This window comes from Desmodus rotundus, chromosome 2 (genome assembly GCF_022682495.2).
Source record: "Desmodus rotundus isolate HL8 chromosome 2, HLdesRot8A.1, whole genome shotgun sequence".
NCBI classification, from domain to species: Eukaryota; Metazoa; Chordata; class Mammalia; order Chiroptera; family Phyllostomidae; genus Desmodus; species Desmodus rotundus.
Window position 1 is genome coordinate 85,745,529 of NC_071388.1, and position 23,154 is coordinate 85,768,682.

The window sequence follows — 23,154 nt, forward strand, 5'->3', positions numbered from 1 at the left end:
ATCTCGAACCAGTGCACACAGCAAAGTCTTCATGTTGAAAACGTACTTGGAGAGGTGAGGGACGTTCAGGGCACGGGTTCAGAGCTTCTATCTCACTTCTCAGGTGGTTCTGGTATGATGACAGCAGAGAGAGCGAGATCTGCCCAGGAAACGAAGTCAAAGAAGAGGCTAATAGGACAAAAGCCCCTTTTCAGGCCCTCCTTGCCAGAGCAACCTGGACCCCTAAAGCATGACTGACTCGTTTTATGAGCCTTTATCCTCAGGACTAGAAAATTACTGGAAGCTCCCTGAAGGTGCAGAGGCTCTGAGAACGTACGAAACAGGACAGGACAGACCTCAACGACTAGACCCTGCACCCAAAGATAACAGTGAAACAAGCTGCACCCTATACAAGACCAGCTGCAACGTCCTGTTCTACAACCACCCCGACTACTCGATAAAAGCTCAAAGCCCCCACCCCTCAGCACTGGTATCTCCCTCCACACCCCTCTCCCCTCTTAGAGAGTGAATAAAAATCTTTACTCTCTGCAAAAAAAAAAAGATGGTGATAGTAACTCATGTGTTCTATACCTGATAAAACTTGATCACATGTGATCTCACTTAAGAATGTCATATACTATTATTATTACTTTATGGATATAAAAATTGAAGCTGTTATATTCCAAAAGGCATCTTGCCAGGAGGTACCAGAGTCAGGACAGACTCCAGACTCCTAAATCAACTCTCACCATATCATTCCATAGAACCTCTCTACACCCATACCACTTAGAGTCAGATACCCTTGAAATAGTAAATGTTAATTAAAGGAACAATCTGTGATTAGCATTGTTACTCGAGACATGAGATTTTCTGCCACCTAGTGGTCTTCTACACCCAAGCATGTGAAGTCACCTTTTGGGGGCTCAGGTTCCAATTATAAAATAGAGAGTTTAGAAGAGATACTTTAAAAGAGTTTTTCTAGGTATAAAATCTAATGGTTTCTTCTCCAGTAAATGATGCACAAGCCTTCACCACCTGGTAGCCGGCAGGGTGTGTGAGTGTGGCGAGGAGACACAAATGATTTTCCATCTCAGTTGCATCCAAAGGCTGCAACTGATGCTCATTAAAGGATATTTAATGGTTCAAAACGTGCCTATATTTCTATGCTTACTGCACTGGCCAGGTTGTTCTGTTTGGTTGGAAAATTGTCCCATATGCCAAAAGGCTACAGGTTTGATTCCCAGTCAGAGCACATACCTAGGTTGCAGGTTCTATCCTTGGGTCAGGGTGCATATGAGAGGTGACCAATTGATCTTTCTCTCTCACACCAATGTTTTTTTCTCTCTCCTTTTCTCTCTCAAATCAATAACATATCCTTGGGTGAGTAGATTATATATATAAATGTATGTAAGTTTATATATATAATCTACTACCTAAAAGATCCAGCTTGATGTTTTACAAAACTTATTAAATGGAAACTAATAAGTAACTTCAGTCATGTGAACGATCTAAAATTCCAAAGTAATTCGGCTCTATATGCAGACTAGACCATTTGTCTTCATCAAGAAACAGAGGTTCACTGGGAGTCATTTCATTCTTTCTCCTTACCTGTGATAGAGTATCCTGTTTGACAATCACGAAACATTAGCTTTGGAAGAGATTCCAGAATATTGCTGAAAATATGGTTTAGGGCACACTGGGTTGTTTCAGTTTAATTGTTGCTCTTTGTTTCTCTTGATGAAAGTTTGTTCATCCTAACAAATACAAATAAGTTAAGGATAAAAATGTTTATTTTGAGGGGATGGTCCTAATTGCATGTTAGACTGAGTTCCTATTTACCCATGAATCCTTTCAGTTTACTAATTACTGAGTATGTGCAGTTGTACCACTCAAACTGGTTTTTATATGTTATTGTATTTTCATGTGCTTTCTTAGTGTTGATGTACATACATTTGTTTCTAATAATCAGTTTTTTCCTTCTTACAACTTGCTTTTTTCCAGCTATCAACTACTATTATTTTATCTTATTTTCACAGATTCTTAGATCTAATATTTTTAATACTGAAGTCTTAGATATTCATGAATAAATTTTATTAATCCATGTTTAATATTGTTCTTTTATAAGTTACATTTAATTATTTATTTTATCTGAGAGCTTATCCATAAGTTACTGCTCTTCTACTTTAATTTCTGCTAATTGTTTCCTAATCTAACTTTTCTTTTTAGTATAAAATTTTTATATTTAGAATTAGCCAGCTGGACTCAGTTTACATGATCCCAATTTTGTTGGCAACATCCAAAGCATCATAGTCTGAGCCAGTCAAACATATGCCTTCTTCTCCCCATCAGGCCTGGTCAGGGTGTTGACCTTGGCCACATCAATACCATACAGCTTCTTCACAGCCTGTTTGATCTGGTGCTTGTATGCCTTGACATCACAATGAACACAAGTGTATTGTTGTCTTCTGTCTTCTTCATGGCTGACTCAGTAGTCAGGGGGAACTTGATGATGGCGTAGTGGTCAAGCTTGTTTCTCCTGGGGGCGCTCTTCCGAGGATATTTATCTTTGTTACATATGAAGAGGCTGCCTTCGGAGCCGGAGCAGCAGTGTCTTAGGCCTCCTGAAGGTGGGCAACGTGTGAATCTTCTTTTTTGTGTGTCTGTGGACGCCTTTTAGCACTGCTTTCTTTGCCTTCAAAGCCTTTGCCTTGGCTTCGGCTTTGGGAGGGGCAGGGGCTTCCTTCTTCGCTTTGGGCACCGTCTTCATGAAAAGTCCTAATCTAACTTTTATTTGTCTTCTATATAGCTGTCTTATTTATTCTATTGACTTTTTTCTATAATTTCTCTAATTAATAAATAATATCTAAAAATTAGAACAGAATAAAACTGAGTGGAAGCAAGATCAGGACCAGAAATACTCTGCTGTGAAGCTCACCACACAGCCTTCTTTAGTAGAATAATTATAGCATAAAGTCATAGTCTGTCAACACGAAGAATAAAAATAGTCAATTTATAAGGCCAAATGATAATTTTTCTAGGACTCATACTATAATGTCTTAAAGTATAAAAATGAGTCTTTTAATACCTTTCTGAAAACTAAAATTAGTATGTAATTTAATCATTCGTTCATAGGCACTTAAACCAATCTAAAAGCTCAAAACACAATGAGACAGGAATAGATGGCTTTGACAGTGGCACCAAGATAGAATTCTTTTCTGCTTTTCTTAGTCACTGCTGAAATGAGTTCCTCTGTTGTGTCATAACCTGGGCCAGGACACCATTATGCTACATGTATGAATGAGTTGTCATCTGAAATTAATTCTCCTCCAAAGCATGCCTCAGAAATTTGTGGGAAATCCTTGAAGAATAAAAATGCTTTATAAATATAAAACAACTGACAAGAGATTTGATCCCTCAAGCAATATAAAAGTTATAGAAATTAACCACAGGAGGATTTCTGACTAAAATATTTCAAGAGACTTTTTGATTGGAGAACTCATGGTATTAGAATAACTACATTTATTTAAAAATAGGTAATAGATATAACTGAGATATTTATTTAGAAGAAAATATCCTTTCTGCATAATTCTGGAAAATAAGAGATATTGCTGGGCAAATGAACATCTTAAGAGTTTACATGAAACCAAAAGGCAAATAAGTATTCCCAACTGTTCTGAAAATATGGTTCTAAAAATGTTTTCCATAATTTCTATTTTTTTGTTTATGTCAGAATCCAACAAGCAGAACAAGACCTGATTGAAGGCAAATCAAGCCTTTGGTGAAGAACCCACGAGTAGCTGACACAGGAGACTGTAAAGTAAAGCATTCCCTGTCCCATCCCATCTCCCCGTCTGCACCCCCTGCACCTCACCTCATTTGCTCTGGTTAGTTGGTAATTCCCCCGATGTACGTGCACATGTAGCCCAACCCACCCCACCCTCCAGGAGATGATCCCCTTTCAGACCTCCAAGGTCTAATCCCTGGTATCAGAATAGATGGACCCAAATTTTACTTCCTAAAATTATTTTGATAGAACCATGGATTTGTAAGCTGCTGTGGCTTATGCATAGAATAAACATATAATGTATCACAAAATCACACTATTTGTGAGGGAGTAAAGGGGCTCAATATCGTTACTGTATTAGTTAACTATTGATGTGGACACTGGCCCCCAGTGTCTGTGGCGTTGTGGATGAGAGGAGACAAATTCACACAGACTACCGAAGTCCTGTGGAGAAAAAGGGATGACACAGCCACTCCCTCAAAAGGAGAACACCCCAACCCTTGCCTTGACAAGGTTTTATTGGCTTTCTAATAGCATACATCAAAGAAGGCTCTCAGCTCTCATTCATTATGCTCAGGTTTGCTTTAGGTAATTACTTTTTACAGATAGCAAAGGAAAAGGATGTTACTGATTACTTCCTACAGATTAACAAGAAAAAAATGTTGCAAATGCAAGGGAACGATAAGAGTAATTGGTCTGGTTACACTTCATTCAGTCCTTGGGAGAATTAGCACAGACTTCAGGAAGTTACTTTAAAGATATGCAGTAAGCATTTACTGCCTCAACTCAGAGTGAGGGAGTTTTAGCAGGAACAAGTTACAAAGCAGCCTAGGTATAACACAGGCCTGATTCCCCATGGGAGAACCAATCTGTGGGTTTGGCATCCTGCGTGCCACCATGCGCCTATGGGCCTTCTCAGAGGGCTGAGCTACATTTGCCATTCCACGCAGATAGGTTCCCTATAAACTATTACTGCTGCAACAAATTACTACAAATTTAGTGACTTAAAACAACACAAATATACTTACTGTATTGCAGTTCTAGAGGTCTGAAGTCCAAAATCGGTCTCATTGGGCTAAATTCAAGGCATTGCCAGCGTTGGCTCTTCGTAGACATTCTGAGGGCAGAATCTGATCCCTCACCCTTTGTATCTTCTAGGAGCTGCCTGCATTCCTTGACACATGGCCCCTTCTCATGTCACTTCAGCCTCAGGCTGCATCATCACCTGTCCTACTACTAACTCTGACACTCCTGCCTCCTTCCCAAAAGTACTCTTGTCATTACATTGGGCCGATCCAGATAACCCAAAATAACCTCTCCATCTCAGGATCCTTAAGGGAATCACATCTTTTGAGTCTCTGTTACTATGGAAGGCAATAAACTCAGGTTCTGGGGATGAGGACACAGATGTCTTTCAGGGATGTTATTCATCTTACCATGGTTACTATAGGTCAGAAGGTATAAATTAGGACTATCCCCCCCAAAAAACTGGACACTGGGTCACCCTTCCTAATGAGCAATCAGAGATAGAATAGACAGAACTGAACATCTATTGCCATCTTCCCTGTTTTCTTGCCGTTGCCAAGTCCTGTTATGCTCTCCCTTTGCCCACCCACAGTCTCATGTCTGTTGTTTGAAATAACTCCTGCTGTTCAAGGCCCATTCTGAAAGCCACCTCTGCCATGAAAGCTACCCAGCTCAGATGAATCAGTCCCTTCCCTGCTCCTATTTCAGGGTGGATTTATGACATTCCTACTGTACTTGTCACACCTACCCAATTTAATAGAAATACAATTGTGAAAGTGTCTTTTCTCTCCTACTAGAAGTAAGCTCTTGATGACACAGACCAAACTGTAGGCCAAAGATAGCTGCCAGCATCCAAAACATGCACCAGAAACATGTCCTCACCCATATCCAGGCCGAGGTCTGTTAGTGCAGCCGCCCCAAGACAAATTCCCATCAGCTTATCTAGGCAACCAACCAAGTACATGGGTTACTTGATACACAAGACAACTGAGGAGTGCTTTCTACACACTAACGAGAAGAAACTTCTTTCGGACTGTGTTAAAGCCCACATTTTGATGCAACTGGATCTACTAGTCCAGGGGTCCCCAACCTCCCTCCTCCCCATCCGCGGACACCCTCACACTACCACCTGAGCTCCACCTCCTGTCTCCCTCCCAACCCCACCCCAGTCTGTGGAAAAGTTGTCTTCCACAAAACCGGTCCCTTGTACTGAAGCTTGGGGACCGCTGTATTAGCCAACATGATTCTTATCGATAGGACGCTACCCCACCCTGCCCCTGTATCTGGTTATCCTGGTTATTCAACACAGAAACAAAAAACACTTTTGATAGAGTTTAATTATAAACTAAGTGCTTTCAGATGTTCATCAACAATCAAAACTCATTAGAGCTAGTTTTTGTGGGGGTCTTTTTTGGTTTTTTTAATGGCATTGAGATCTTTCTTTATCAAGTGTAAATATACAAGCTGCTAGAATTCCACTTAGTTATTTCTTTAAAAACTATACATAATTGTAGAGGTAATAATTGGAATCCACAAGAAGTTATGTTATTTGGTGGACCCCAATCAAGAAAATGTAGATACTGAAATAACCAAAAATAGCCCTTGCTACGTTTGCTTCACCAGATGCCCCCGCAACACAATTACAATACTTTTAGCCAGATTTTAGTATGCCAGAAACTGGGAGAGTAGTAAACATTGCAGAATGACTTATTAGGAAAGGGCTCTGGAAATCATCCAGACCACTTTTTTTCTTTCCATTATTAATCATTCCTAAGCTCATTCACAACCCAGGAAAAGAAAGGCCAAAAATAGCCACTGAACCAAGCCTATTGTGAAGCAGCTGTCTTTGGTGCAAGAAAGCAAGCAGACAGTTGGAAGTCCAAGTGCAGAGAGTAAACAGAGGCTATATCAAAACAGCAATCATGCTAATCACCAATTTGTTAGCAAATGTGCTACACTTTGTATTTTCAAAGCATCGTACCATCATTCATTAATTAATGAGCAATGATTACTATTGCAGTGCCGTATAAATTTATGTGCAAGATTTGAAAAGTTGTTTCATATAGTGTGCACTTAACAAGTGAGAGTTTTCTTTCCTTTCTGTTGTTCTTTCTTAGTTTGTTTCCCACTAAACAAGCTGTGCCGTGTTCTCTGTGACTTTTCTGTTTTAACTTATGCTATTCCTTCTACCAGGAGCATTCTTCCCCAGGTAACTCCTGTCCATCTATTAGGTACCAGCTTAAACATCACTTTCTCCCAGAGATCATTCCCCAGCCCTGCTCAGCTATTTCAAGGACTCCCTCAAACCCCCTCAGAGAGCCTTTCACCCTCTATTCAACTGCCATTCTGGACTATTGGTTCTGTGAGGGCAGAGGCCTCATATGTACTGTTCACCTGGCACAGTCCCCTAGCACAGTGAATAACACATGGTAGTCACCCCGTAACTGTTTCTGAAGTGAACAAAAGAATCGCCTGTGAGAGAGAGAGCTAAAAAACAGGCTATTATTGCTAACATGAGTCCCCACCCTATAAGAATGAATCCGCTCAGCATTCTAGATGCTTTATCTCATTTAGTGCTCACTATGTTACTTTGAGGCGGGTACCTGATGGGACAGTAAAGTGACAGTCATTGGCCCATGATCACACTACCAGTCAGTGGTGAAACTGAGGCTGAGTCACAGGTTTCCTGATTCCAAACCTTCACCTCTCCAAAAGTAGTGAGGAAGATAATAGTTGGCCCCTGAAATCTAAGAAGTGGTCTGACACAGCCAGGTTTCACTGTTACCACTAACTGGACCGAACTCAGTGGCTAGCCCATGCTTTCCCCTGGTTACACATGAACAGCCTCACAGCACACCACCAGACAAGGTCACTCTGAGGCCATGAGACAAAACAAGGCCACTTCATAATTTTGTCTAAACACAGACCAAAAACTATGGTCACTGAGAAAAACTCACAAAATACCAAACAGCCCCCTCTCCTGGATAGTATGAGTTTACGCTGCTTCTTTGCCAATCATAGAACTACCCTCACTTCCTAGAGTGAACCTCTGCTTCCTGCAACTTCCCTCAAAATCATGCATCAAAGCCTAAATCCTATAATCACCCTTTTTACCATCCTCTTACTGAAATGTGCCACTGTTCCCACTGTGTGTTCTCCCTCGCTGCAGTGAGTAATAAACTCCAGGCCAGTTCCTGGTGGTCTCTGGCTGGAGGACGCTGACAGCGAGTTAGGCAGGACCATCCACTGGGTTGGAGAAAGAAAATGCTAGAACTTTCATTTCTAAATCTTTATTTAAAAGAATAGGAAAAGTAATCCTAATCAATATTTAACAGCTTATAAACCTAGCTCTCTTCCTTTACTCTCTGTGAAATGGCCACAAATAAGGTCTACAAAATAACTAGAGAGTCACAAAAGGTCAAATATTATACGATTCCACTTATATAAGATAACCAGAGCAGTCAAAACTATAGAAACAGAAGGTAAAATGGTGATTTCCCGGGGCTGAGAGGGGGAAGAATGAGGAGTTGCTGTTCCATGGGAGCAGAGTTTCAGTTTAGCAAGATGAAAAAGTTCTGGAGATCTGCTGTACCACAATGTAAATACAGTCGACACCACTGAACTGCACACTTAAAAATGATGTCAACAGTAAATTCTATGTGTTTTTTTTACAACAACTACAAAAAAGAAACTACAGAGAAGAATCCAAGTTTCTCCAGAGGATGTGAAAGCCATAGTGTTTCTCCCCCTGGACACGGCAACACACTGCTGTTGACATGTGTTCGGTTACATGAATTTATGGGGTATATCAGCTTAAGTAGAATGTATAAAATATTTTGTCATGATATAAGGAGTATCCAAGGAAATTTTTATCCAAACACAATAATGGTTCTCAATCTTGACTGTATATGAGAATAACCTGGGATGTTTTTGAAAAATACCACCTGCTGAGTCCCGCTGCATATCAGTTAGATCAGAAATATCAATTAAATCAGAATCCTCTCGGAGTGGAGCCTAGACACTCGTTTTTTGTTTGTTTGTTTGGGGTTGGTGTTTTGGAGAAGCAAAGTTTGTTTTACTTGATTCTTGGTGTTCCAAGTGATTCTAACATGTAGCTAGCAGTTAAGAGCCACTGAAAACAGAGGCCCCCTGGTTATCTCAGGACAAAGTACTTGAGGGTTCTTAAACTTAAGGCCTGAGGCACATTGTTCTTTTACAACTGACAAGTGTGCCTAATTTGTTGACCTCTTCTGCAATGAAAAATTGCTATGAATAGTATGCTACTTAGCAGGGTTTTTTTTTTAAAAAAAAAAATGCATAACTGTTATCTTTCCTTTTGAGGAAAAAGTAACACTTTCATAATGAGTGAAATAATTGCCACTTTTCAAAAAAAAAAGTGATACAGAGAAGGAATTTTGAAAATGTGGGTTGGACATGGTTCCATCATTTTGTTGCTGAAAAAGTGATATCATCATAGCTGTCTAATCCAAAACTTGAAAACAAAGCCTTCTAACCCATTTAAAAAGCATGTTAGTAAATTTAGGGCCCAGTGTTAAAAATATAAAACCTTCATATTAATTTGTAAGAAGACTTGGTCGTCATGAATGAATATGGTAATTTATTGTACAAATTTCAAGTAAAACTTTTTGGACAGAATTGAAAAATTGGTGTCACAAATTAAAATTTCTTAGCCATTTATACTTTTTTTCATTTTAATCTGCATATCTTTGTGAGGTTCCCCCCCCACCCCAGAAAACAATTAAAATAAAATACACAACCAGAACTTTGAATTGCTATAAAAGAAAATGCTGGGATCCAAGATGGTGGAGGAGTGAGTGGAAGTTACACGAACCTCCTCCCAGGACCAATCTAGAACTGCAACTAAATTGTGGAAAAGTCATCCAGAATAAAAACTGCACAATAGCAGGAGAGAAGCCTTATAACCACAAACAAACAGAAGAAACAGCTTCAACAAAATGTGGCTGGTAGGAAGTGTAGAGGGGGTGTGAGAGGGCTGGCTGGGCTCCCACAGGCAGCAGCTTAAGTGTGATCCCCCTGAGAAGTGTGGGGTCTAAACCCTAAGCTGGCCTACCCAGCCTGCAGCACCAGAGCCCAAAAGGTACACAGATAACAACCACTTGCAAAGAGCAGCTGGGTTTCTCTCTACCAGAGACAGATGGCTAGAGACTCAAAGAGCTGTTTAAAGGACCAACACATAAATTTTCATATGCAGCCACTTACCCTGGGCTACAGCAAATGTGGGGGCAGAGTGAACTAGAGATGCTTGAGGAGAGACTGGGGATGGAGGCTTTGGGAAGAAGACTGAGAGAGCAGCCACTAGGATCCCAGTGCTGAATCATCCCTCATACTGCAGCAACCATCCTGCTCAGGCAGGCCACTCCCCTCCAAGAGGCAGCAGCCTGAGGGAAGCGATAGCCCGGCCCCCACAGGATACTCTGCTCCACCTGTGGTGCTTAAGCCTCACTGCTGAGTGCAGAGTGACTAGATTAACAATTGAAGGAGATAGCCACAGACAGTAGATCCCTGGTAGTTTTGAACAGGCTGCCTAAGGACAGACTGGGACACCATCTGACATCATCAGAGGTGGATCCAGAAAGAAAAAACAGTGGTAAATACTAGATGCTACCAGGACTAAATCCACAGTGGTCTTCTCCATGATTTGCAATATTTTCTTTCCTGCACAGTTTTTTAACATTCATTTCTTGTCCTTCAAGTTTGTGCATATCAAGCCACTAGATCTTATATTATAGTTTATTTCAATTCTCATATTTCGCTCCTCCCTTCTCTTACCCCATTTTACCTTCTTCTTTCCTATTATTTTTGTTTTAAATTTTGTTTTCTCTCTTGCTACCTCTTGTTTCCATTCTTCACTCTTACTATTTCTCCCCAATCCAGCCTCTCAAACCTAATTTTCCTGTCAATGGTCATCTCATATTCTTTTTCTGCTCTTAAAATACCCACATTTTCTCTCTACCTTTAGCAATTCTTGCTCATTGGTTGTGGATAGGGTAGTTGTTGTTGCATTTTTTCAATTTTATCTCTAGATCTTCACTATTCTTATATTTCAAATCTCAGATTTTATCATTTCCCTCTTCTACTCCATTCTACATTCAACCTGCTCATTCTTTATTTTAATCTCAATTTTTAACTTTTCCCTGCTTAGCCTGTTCTTTTTTTCTTTTCTATTTTTTCTTTCATCTTGCCCTTTCTTTTTTCCATCTCAAATTTTAATTTTTCCCTTTCTTAGCCTGGGTTTTGTTCCTCACTCTTAGTATCCCATCTCCCTTTATCATCTCAAAATCACTTCTCATTCCTCTACACATCTCCCAAGCTTTTCTTTTTTCCATCTTATTCCTATCCCACCTATATTAATCTTAGGTCATTTGTTGTTGAAAGTGTGGTGGTGGATCTTTTTCTCCAATACGGGTTCATGTTTATTATTATTATTATTTATTTACTTCCCTTTCCTGTTCCTTACTCTCTCTCACTTTATTTTATTTTCTTTCAATTTCTGTTTACACCTATCACTATATGCTTCCCTTCTCTTACTCCATTCCACCTTCTTCACTCCCTTTTTTATTTATGATGTAAATTTTACTTTCTCTTTTTGCATTGTTCCAATTCCCTACGCTTATTAGTAACCTCCCTCTACTCTCTCAAAATCATTTTTCTTTCAATAGGTCATTTCATATCCACTCTCCTTTTTTATAATAGTCTCAGTCTCTTTACACCATTATTAATACTGGTTCATTTGCTGTTGATAGTGGGATTTTGGGTGGAAATTATGTTTGCAGGTGTGAGTTTGTTTCCTGGGCTGTGTGGTTTTGTTCTGGCATCACCTGCACAACAGCATACAAGATGTGGTGGGTGGAGAGACCCTCAGTCAACCAGCTGGAAAGAAGGACCCACCAAATAATGACCCAACAACAATTTAAATGCAATTACATCCACGGAGCCAATATAAATGGCATAAAAGGCATCCCCAGAGCATCAATGATGGGCTAGATCAAATGGACTTAATTGATATATACAGAAGTTTTTGCCCCAAAGAAACAAACTACATTCTTTTCAAATGCACATGGAATGTTTTCAAAGTTAGACCACATGGTAGGACACAAAACAAACCTCAACAAATTCAAGAAAATTGAAATCATATCAAGAATTTTTCTGGATGACAATGGCTTAAAACTAGAAACCAATCTCAAGGAAAAAACTCAAAAACAGTCAGATTCATGGAGATTGAATAACACATTATTTAAAAAATGAATGTATTAGCAATGAGATCAAGGAAAAAATCAAAAATTTCTGGAAACAAATGAAAATGAATACACAACAGCCCAAAACCTATGGGACACAGCAGTCCTAAGAGGGAAGTTCATAGCAATACAAGCCTACCTAAAAAAGATAGAAACATTTCAAATAAAAAACCTAACACTACTTATACAAGAACTGGAGGAACAACAAACAAAGCACAGAGCAAGTAGAAGGAAAGAAATAATCAAGATCAGAGCAGAATTAAATGACATAGAGACTAAAAGAACAATTCAAAGACTCAATAAACTGAGGAGCTGATTCTTTGATAAAATAAATAAAAATGACAAGCCTTTAACCAGACTCATCAAGATAAAAAGAGAGGACCCACATAAATAAAATCAGAAATGAAAGAATTTACAACCAATACCACAGAAATACAAAGGATTGTATGAAATTACTATGAACAACTATATTCCAAGAAATTTGAAAACCTAGGTGAAATGGACAAATTTCTAGAAAAATATAATCTTCCAAGTCTGAATCAAGAAGAAGCAGAAAGCATGATCAGACTAAAAACAGCTAGTGAAATTGAAGCAGTAATCAAAAACTCCTGGCACACAAAAGCCCTGGACCAGACGGTTTCACAGGAGAATTTTACAAAACATTTAAGGAAGAGCTAACCTATATCCTTCACAGACTATTCCAAAAAAATCCAAGAAGAAGGAAGTCTCCCAAACTCTTTTTATGAGGCCAGCACCATCCTAATCACAAAACCAAATAAAGACACAAGAAGGAAAGAAAACTACAGGCCAATATCATTGATGAATATAGATGCTAAAATCCTCAAACAAAAAAACATTGGCAAACCGCATCCAGCAATACATTAAAAAGATCATATGCCATGACCAAGTGGGATTCATCCCATGGATGCAAGGGTGGTACAGTATTCACAAATTAGTAAACTTAATACATCACATAAACAAAAGGAAAGACAAAAATCATATGATCATATCAATAGATGCGGAAAAAGCATTTGATAAGGTACAGCACCTATCTATTATAAAAACACTCAGCAAAGTGGGAGTAGAGGGATACTTCAACATGATAAAGGCCATATGTGAGAAACCTACAGCCAACATCATACTCAATGGGCAAAAACTAAAAGCTTTCCCCCTAAGATGAGGAACAAGACAAGAATGTCACTTTTACCACTTCTATTCAACATAATATTGGAAGTCCTAGTCACAATGATCAGATAAGGAAAAAAAATAAAAGGCATGCAAACTGGAAAGGAGGAAGTAAAACTGTCATTGTTTGCAGATGACATGATAGTGTACATAGAAAACCCTATAGAGACCACCGAAAAACTACTTAACCTAATCAGTGAATTTGGCAAAATGGCAGGATACAACATAATCAACAAAACAATCAAGGGATCAAAACAGAACCAGAGACATAAGAATAAAGAATAATCTGACAATGACCAGAGGGGATGCGGAAGAGAGATAATGGGGGAAAGAAGGGGAAGCATCAAATCAAGGAACATTTATAAAGGACCTATGGACAAGGACAATGGAGGGCAAGAATTGAAGTTGGGAGACAGGGGATGGGCAGGGCAGGGGAGAGCAATGGGGGAAAATGAGGACAACTATAATTGAACAACAATAAAAAAATTAATTAAAAACATTTTTAAAAAGAAAATGCTGAAAAATTTTCAAAAACAATAAAGCATATTAAAAATAATGTTCTTATTAAACATATCAATATAACATCAAAAGTAAAATGAAATATATTATATTTAAATATTGATATTTTCTAAGTCCATTTTGGAATGTTCTTTATAAGACATAATACATTAGTTCATGTAATCCATAAATATACATTGAGCTGCACTCAAAAATGTTGGTATTGGGAAGTGTATGGTCAAAAAAGGTTAATCATTGTAATGTGCAGAAAACCAACATAACACCCAACGGCTGGGAACACGCTCTCTGGCTGTTTCCACCACCCGGCCCTTGTCTGCCTTCAAGTATTTCACAACCAATAAAAAAGGGAAAAATCTTTGAATTAAAGGCTAAACTCAACAATGAAAAGAAAGAAAAGAGGAAGGAGACTGTGAAGAAAGTGATTGCCATATGACTGTGGGGAAGGATGTTAGCTTTCTTTTCCAGGTGTATTGAATCTCTACTTGATGAACTATGCCAAGAGTCAGCCAGACATGGCCATCATGACTGTCAACAGCTTTGTGAAGGACTGTGAAGGTCTCGATCCTCTTATTCTAGCCTTGGCAGTGGAACCATGGGGTACAACTGGGTGGACAGAGTACAGAATATCTCTGTGAGCCCCTCCACAAGTGTTGGAAGGATGAATATTCTTATGTTCAGAAAACAGGAGCAGTCCGCATGGCAAAACTCCATATCAGCGCCCAAATTGTAGAAGATCAGTGATTTCTATATTCTCTGCAGAATCTCATAGAAGATTCAAATTCAGTGGTAATGGCTAGTATTATTAGTACTGTTATCTGAAATCAGTGAATCGCACCCAAAGAGGAACTTACTGGATCAGAACCCACAGAACATTAATGGGTTGACAGCTCTGAATGAGTGCACTGAATGGGGACAGATCTTGGACTGCCTGTCCAATTGTTACAGAATTAACCCATTGGGGAATCCAGATACTGTTACCGAAACAAGCCCCTCCACCAGGGTCTTCCCGTACTATAGTGATGTGTGGGAAACCGTTCCAAGCGTGGGAAATGTGGCTCAGCCCCCACTTGGTAAACCAGTGGGGAGTGAAGTAGGCGGGCAGGACCCACGTCCATGGATAAGTTCTCCAGTGGGAAATCAGGCCTGCATTGTACTTAGACTGCTATGAGACTTGCTCTTGCTAAAAACTCCCTCACCCTGAATTGAGGAAGCAAATGTTTACTGAGTATCTTTATCTTCCCAGAATCTGGGCTAGACCCCCCAGGTATGGGACAAAGCCTTTTCGACCATTTCTCCTTTTACATTGCAAATATCCCCCTTTGATGTACTCAGTGACTTCCTCTCCTGTGTCTGCAAAGATAACCACCCCAAACAAACCTATGAATAATAAACGAGGACCATCTTTGACGTAGGAGGCCTAGAAAAACAATAAAGCCTGTCCAGGCGGGGGTGAAGAGGTCTCTCTCTAACTTGGAGAGTGGCCACGTAGCCCCTTTTCCCCCACCGGATTTCTATAGTCCGTGTGTATGTGTGTTTGAATACTGAAACCTCAACAGCAGATCTTGCGGGACGAGATCCGCGTCAGTGATGCAGACTCTGGCCCTCAGGGTCTGTGTATTGTGGCTGCGACCAACAAATTCACGTGGACTACAGAAGTCCTGTGGAGGAAAGGGACGGCATGGCCTCTCTCTAAGTGAGAGAGGGCCCCGACCCCTACCTGGACAGGCTTTTATTGTTTTTCTGGGCACATTATATTGAGGATGGTCCTCATTTACTATGCACAGGTTCACTTCAGGTGGTTACCTTTTACAGATAACAAAGGAAAAAATGTTGCTAATTACTTCAAAGAAAAAGGATATTTGCAAATGCAAGGGGAGAGGTGGTTGAATTGGTCACACTTGATACTTAGCACAGATTTTAGGAAGTTACTTTAAAGATATGCAGTAAACATTTGCTGCCTCAATTCAGGGTGAGAGAGTTTTAGCAAAAAGCAAGCCTCAAAGCAGCCTAGGTACAACGCAGTCCTGGTTCCCCACGGGAAAACCAATCTGTGGGCTCAGCTCCTGTGTGCTGACTTGCTCCCCGCCAGTTTTCCAAATCAGGGGCTGGGCTACATTCACCATGCCATGCAGACAGGCTTCCTATACTATGGTTCTCCCTGCCTTCTGTCAGGTGTTAGGAATTGTGGCTCTCAATGCCAAAGTTTGGTAAAAAGGAAAGGAACTATTCATTCAAAAGTTATACAGATTTAGAATAATGGCAGAATGTCACCATTAAATCTCAAAGTCCCTTTAAAACACCCACAAACACACAGTCCTGCCTCCCCTTGCTAAACCAGGCCAGTCAGGGGTACCTCATCTCAGGAAAAGAAATAGAAGTCTGTAGCTTGGCTAGACTCCCTGTTCCTCCCTGTAATCCATGCTCATCTGACAGGTCTCCCACAGTCCCCAGCACCATGAGCTGTGTCACCCTGATCTCCAGTTGTTAACCCAAAACCATGTGGCACTTCCCCATGGCCTGCCAGCCTTGTTGTCTCTCATTCTCTCATCCCTTGTGGCAGCCTGCCTTTTTAAATCCCAACCTGGAACCTCCTCCGTAACCCCATCTCCGACTCCTCCCACAATGGGCTACCCCTGCAAGCACTCCTGTATTCTCTGCCTTTTTTGCCTGCCACAGTTAGTCCAGGAGGCATGGCTCCAAGGTGTGGAGCAAACCACCTCCAAGCTCTTGTGTAGGTGCTGTAGCAAGAGGAGCTGCCTCCCAATTACATCATGGGTCAAAGTAACTCCTATTTCCCTAGCTACCCTGCTGATGATATGCAAAATAACTGCTTTTGCATATAGGTATGAAGTTAGCCTGCTGTTGGCATGCCAAATAACGCTCAGTGGCCCTTCTCCAGGTCTCCCATCCCCCAGCCACACTTGTGGTGGGGCCTCTCAGCCTACACCCCTGACACAATTGTGATCCTAGAGATGACAGGGAGGCTCAGAGCATCTCTGAGTGGGTAACTTCCCATCTGTCTCATGGCAACTCAGCAGTGGTGCCTTCAGCAGTAAAAGCCCTAAAGAAATTTCTAGAGTTGTTACCCAGTGACTCTGCTTACTGCTGTAGTGGAGCTATTTCTCTGGAAACCATCAGAAACACAGGAACTGGTCCAGCATGTCTTGAGTTTGGCAACACATGATTCTGATAATTCTGACCTTCAACACAGGGGCTATATTTATTGGCAGCTTCTCTCAATGAATGCTGTCACAGCCAAAAAACTAGTCTTGTCTAAGAAGCCACTGATCTCTGAGAAGACAGATGTTACTGAGCCAACTCTGCTGGGTGAGCTTACATGCCACACTGGTTCTTTGGACTCTGAGCATCACAAGCCTCCCAATGCTTTTGTGGCAGTCATGGAATCCATTGCAAACAATTGCTAATACATCATGGGAGCGCTGTGACAACCCTGTTGGCACCACCATTGCAATCAACCTGAAACAACAGCAGGTTACTCTCAAGGTAACCTTCTGGGGGACCCTTTAAACCTTGACCCTGGTTCCCCAGTCAATGTGCCACAGGTATCCTCCCTGTAGGCAGGTACGTGGGAGCAGGGATCTCTTAGGAAGGGGACTAGACAGTCTGGAGGGGCAATCCTTCATCCCATCATTAGTGCCCGCAATCTTTGCTCCTTCACCTACTGCTGCTGTGCTCAGCAGTCGTCTGAATGATCTCTTTAAACTTTACGGGATAGACATGGCACTGGTGGATACGTGGCTCCTAAGGTTGTCTGGCTGCCTGCAGTGAAGGATAAAGGCTTGAAGATTTCCAGAAAATTTACTCATAGCCAACGGTACATCTATGTAGAAATGAACTTCACCAACTAAGCTCTGTAGCACATGACAGACTTTGCAATCCAGTTTAATAAGAATAGCTTTGGAGTCACCCCCAGCACTCCTCTGGCCATTTATACACCACTGACGCCAAACCAGAGCATTGATGTCTCCCTGTCTCTCAATACCTTGGGCCCAGTCGTGAAGATGGAACCTCCAGTAACCTGTAGATACCTGTGAAAACCAATATTAATGTCTTCTACTTCAACCACCTTATCCCACTCAGTGTGCTCTTTGCAGAAGGTGGCAAAATGGAAAGCTAGGTCTTCCTTGCAACATGGAAGGATATTCCCAATGAAAATGAACTTCAGCTTCAGCTTAAGGAATGTCATTTTAATGCTGACATTGCTCCCAGCAAGTTGCAAAACAACAACGTTTATATAATTGCCAAGAGGAATGTGGAAGGGCATGCTCTACCAATCTTTTAAGCTCACTAATGGCATTTGGATCCTGGCTAAGATACATATCCAGCCCGGAAACCCTATTTACTCTATCGCTGAAGTGTAGAGCTCCTGCAGTCTCTCAGTACATCTATCAGGTCTACGAAAACATTTTGAAAAATTAAAAACTAATAGACTGGTCTGGTGCTGTCTGGCCACCTTGTGATCAGTGCAAGCCAAGAACTCTTAACCAGAAGAAATTGTATTACCGTATAGAATCTGAACCCAAATACACTGAGGTCACCCGCCAAGGTAGGGACTAGTCTAACCTGTGCTAACATCAGGACACAACCTGTTGGACGTTTGCAATCACTGCTTCATTCACTTCCTACCTGCTGCTGCTATCTGCCCTTACTCGTGGGCTTCTCCACACTGTGTCAATGCCAGCATTTTTTAGTGTAGTTTGATATATTGCAACTGAGAGCTCATTTCAAAAGCAGAACAAGACAAAAATATTAAAGGAAAAGTGTCACTGAAAAAAAATAAAAGATGAGAGAACAGAGCACTGCACTGTATTTCCTCCTCCTCAAAAGTTTGTTATTCCTAAACCATTATAATTAATACTTCCACAACATTAGCTATTTATTCCCAGCAAATGAAATTAAATATTATTTATAGTGTTCAAGGCTCTAAGTGTATCAGAAGCAGGATTATATTATATAATTTATAATTATTTATATATTATATGTTAATTTATAATTATATATTTTGTTATATAATAAAATTCAAAACAGGCGCTTGAGGAAAATATGAGTTGGGTGTCTATAAAGCCAAGTGGTCTAAAATAGCGTTGCTAGTAAGATAGCAAAAAAAAAAAAAACTGGAAAAGACTTGAACTTTAAAAGTCTAAGAATCTTCAGTGTAACCAATAATATTTGAAATGTATTTTATTGTTTTGATCATAGGTAAAAGTCAAAAATATCCTTCCTATTACTGGAGTTCCCAAACTGCTTCTTCGGGTTCACTGTTGTACAAACTATTATTAAATTCTTTCTTTGTGGTATACTGGGTAAAGCAAAAGTAGTTTTACAGTTGTTTGTATGAAAAACAACACAACAATTAGTAACTAATAATACAGCAGTAAACTGTGTTTCCCATACAATTGTAAACCTACTTTTTCCCACCCTGTGTATATGTTTTTAAAGACAAGCTATAAAATATATGGTCTATATCATTTTGTAGTATAAATGTGTTTTTATTGAGAATTCTTCTTCTAGGTGACGTCACTGTGAAGAGAATCTTGGACAACAAAACCAAACGAAATGGCAGCTTGTTAAAGAAAATGCAGTCTGTCTACAGAGCATCTCATGTGAAACGAGCTATGGTTGGTACGCATCGGAAAGTCTCGTGACACCCGAAATATCAAGTATGGTATTTAAAATACACATCACTATTTCACTCACCCCCAAATAAACTGCCCAAATTTCAATCATACAACTAGTTGCAACACAGATCTCCTATTAGCCTTGTAACACCACTACCATTGCTTGTGTGTGCCTTGTCGTTGACTTCGGGGAAACCCAATGGATGCGTCTTTGTCCATTGTATCTGCAAGGTCATGCGAGTGGAAATTAGAGACGTTAAATTTTCCATCTCCAGGTTGTAAAACCTCTGTTTAAAAAACACTTTTGAATATGCTTTATTAAGGTAAGGTTCAAAGGAGAAAAGACATGGGACCTTTAAAAAAATCTTGAAGTGTTAGGAATTCTGCATGTGTAGGTAAAGAAAAATTGTTGAGTTGAGCCAGAAATGCGACCATGCTCTGAGCACTGAGGTTCCCAGGCAGAGGCCCCAGAGGCCCCTCTTGAACCAAATCAGATGGGTCTCCAGTCTTCTCTACTTAGCTTCTCATCTGATTCTGACATTCAGCTTCCATTTAAGAATTTTTTTGAAAAACACATCCTACTGCCTTAAAAAAAGTGTGAACATGACTGGATACAGCAATTTTGTGATATTGTCTAGTCCTGATGTCAGTGGATGGTAAATTGGACTGTAAAAGGAAGTCAAAAGAAGGCAAAGGACCCATTTCTTGATGAAGCGTGCACACAGGGGACACACTGAGTAGGAAGATCAAGAAGGAACAAAGACTGAGCCACACAGTAAAATTCCAATTTCTGACTTGTTCTAAGAGATGGAAAGAGGCTGACAAGTTCGATAATGCGGAACACTGACCACAAAGAGAATAGATTATAAAAGGAAGGAGAAGCAACTCCACTCTTCTTCACATAAGTGTAAGAGTAAATAGAGTTTACTCTTTACTCTTTACTCTGTACATAGAGTTCTCTATTTTCCAAGGTGAAGCTATAATTTTTACTTCCAATGTTTTTCACCTTAGCTTCTTGTCTTACTTTTATAATTTATTAACTTATTTTAACTATGAAAGTATTGTAGTCTCATAACCAAAGAGATGGGTGTAATTGTTAAAAATTAAATAATTATATAGGAATATTAGCATGTTTACATCGATAATACTGTTTCCTAAGTTCAGTGTAATGTTTTGGTGAAAACATTAAAAACTCAAATATAAACATGTAAAAAATGAAAAAAAGACCTAGTAAAACTAGTATTTACTTAGTACACAATAATTTGAAACATTAAAAGTAAAGAGCCTGATCTCTTTTTAAATAAACAAAAAAATCTTATCAAGATTAGTTACAAGGGTGCTTGCTTTCTTTTCATCACATTAACTTAGGTTATAAAGTTGCCCTGGCTGGTGTGGCCTGCTAACCAAAGGGCGCCAATTCTATTCCCAGTCATGGCACATGCCTGGGCTGTGGGCCAGCTCCCCAGTAGGGAGCTTGCAAGAGGCAACCACACATTGATGTTACTCTCCCTCTCTTTCTCCCTCCTTTCCCCCTCTCTAAAAATAAATAAATAAAATCTTTATTTAAAAAAAAACATGTTATGAAGCAAATATTGCTTCTATGCTTTGGTGAACTATAATGCTCTTTACTTTTTTTTTTTTTACTGATTCAATCTATATTGTATTGCTTTCCATTACCATTTATTCCCTTTATGCTGATCTCACCCCAGCATCACTAGTATTGTCCATGTCCATGAGTACTTTTTCCTTTTGCTCAATCCCTCCACTAGCTGTCATCCTACTCTTCATTATAAGTCTGTCCCAATTTTCCTTGTTAGTTCAGTCTGTTCATTAGATTCCACATATGAGTGAAATCATATATTTCTCTTTCTCTGACTGGCTTATTTCACTTAGCATAATGTTCTAGTTCCATCCATATTGTTGCAAAGGGCAAAATTTTCTTTTTTATGGCCAAGTAGTAGTCCATTGTGTAAATGTCCCATAGTTGTTTTATCTATTCATCTACTGATGGACACTTGGGCCGCTTCCTTATCTTGGCAATTGTAAATAATGCTACAATGAACATAGGGGTACCTATGTTCTTTTGAATTAGTGTCTTGGGTTTCTTTGGATGAATCCCAGAAGTAGGATTGCTGGGTCATAAGACAGTTCCATTTTTAATTTTCTGAGGCATCTCAATAGTGCTTTCCACTGTGGTTTCACCAATCTGCATTCCCACCAACAGTGCAAAAGTATTCCCCTTTCTCCACATCCTTGCCAGCACTTGTTGTTTGTTGATTTATTGATGATAGCCTTTCTGACAGGTGTGAGGTGATATCTCATTGTGGTTTTAATTTGCGTATCACTGATGATGAGTGACATTGAGCATCTTTTCATATGTCTATTGGCCATCTGTATGTTCTCTTTGGAGAAGTGTCTCTTCAGATCTTTTGCCCATTTTTTAATTGGGTTGTTTGCTTTTTTGGTGTTGAGTTTTGTTAAGTGCTTTATAAATTTTGGATATTAACCCTGTATCGAAAACATCGGTGAATATGCTCTCCCATTATTCAAGTTGTCTTTTATTTTGTTGATTTCCCTTTACTGTACAAAACATTTTTAGTTTGATGCAGTCCCATTTATTTATTTTTTCTTTTGTTTCCCTTGCCTGGGGAGATATACCTGAAAAAATATTGCTACAAGTAATGTCTGAGATTTTGCTGCCTATGTCTTCTAGGATTTTTATGGTTTTGGGTCTAACATTTAAGTCATTAATCCACTTTGAATTTCTTCTTCTATGTGGTGTGAGAAGGTGGTCTAGTTTTATTTTTCTGCATGTATCTGTCCAATCTTCCCAACACCATTTATGAAAAAACTATTTTTAGTCCATTGTTTGTGCTTGCTTCCTCCGTTGAATATTAATTGACTATAGTGTTGTGGGTTTATTTCTGGGCTCTCTATTCTGTAACATCGACCTATGTGTCTTTTTATGACAGTACCATACTGTTTTGATTACTGTGGCCTTATAGTATGGTTTGATATTAGGTAGCATGATTCCTCCAAATTTGTTCTTCTTTCTCAGGATTGCTGTTGCTCTGCAGGGCCTTTTGTGGTTCCATGCAAATTTTTGAAATATTTGTTCTAGTTCTGTGAAATACGTCATTGAAATCTCGACAGAAATTGCATTGAATCTATAGATTACTTTGGGTAATGGACATTTTAATGATGTTAATTCTTCCTATCCATGAACATGGTATGTGCTTCCACTTATTTGTTTCTTCTACTTCTTTCTTCAATGTCTTATAATTTTCTGAGTACAGATCTTTTACACCCTAAGTGAGGTTTATTCCTAAGTACTTTATTCTTTTTATAGCAGTTGTAAATGGAATTGTTATCTTAATTTCCCTTTCTGTTACTTTGTCATTCACATATAAAAATTCATCTCTTTCTGGATATTAATTTTACTTCCTGTTGTTTTGCTGAATTCATTTATCAGTTCTAGTAGTTCCTTGGTGGAATCTTTGGTGTTCTCTATACACAGTATCTTGTCATCTGTAAACAATGACAGTTTTACTTCTTCTTTTCCAATTTGGATGCCTTTTATTTCTTCTTGTTGTCTGATGTATGTGAGTAGGACTTGCAGTACTATGCTGAATAAGAGAGGTGAAAGCAGACATCCCTATCTTGTTCCTGATCTTAAGGGGAACACTGTAGTTGTTGCCTGTTGAGTATGTTGCTGGCAGTGGGTTTGTCATATAAAGCCTTTATT

At 39.5% G+C, this 23,154-nt stretch overlaps 1 pseudogene; it reads left to right on the forward strand.

The window, feature by feature from the left end:
• Positions 1 to 229: 229 nt before the first annotated feature.
• LOC112320445 (AP-2 complex subunit beta-like) lies at positions 230 to 18,210 on the forward strand (annotated as a pseudogene).
• The last annotated feature ends 4,944 nt before the right edge of the window (positions 18,211 to 23,154 follow it).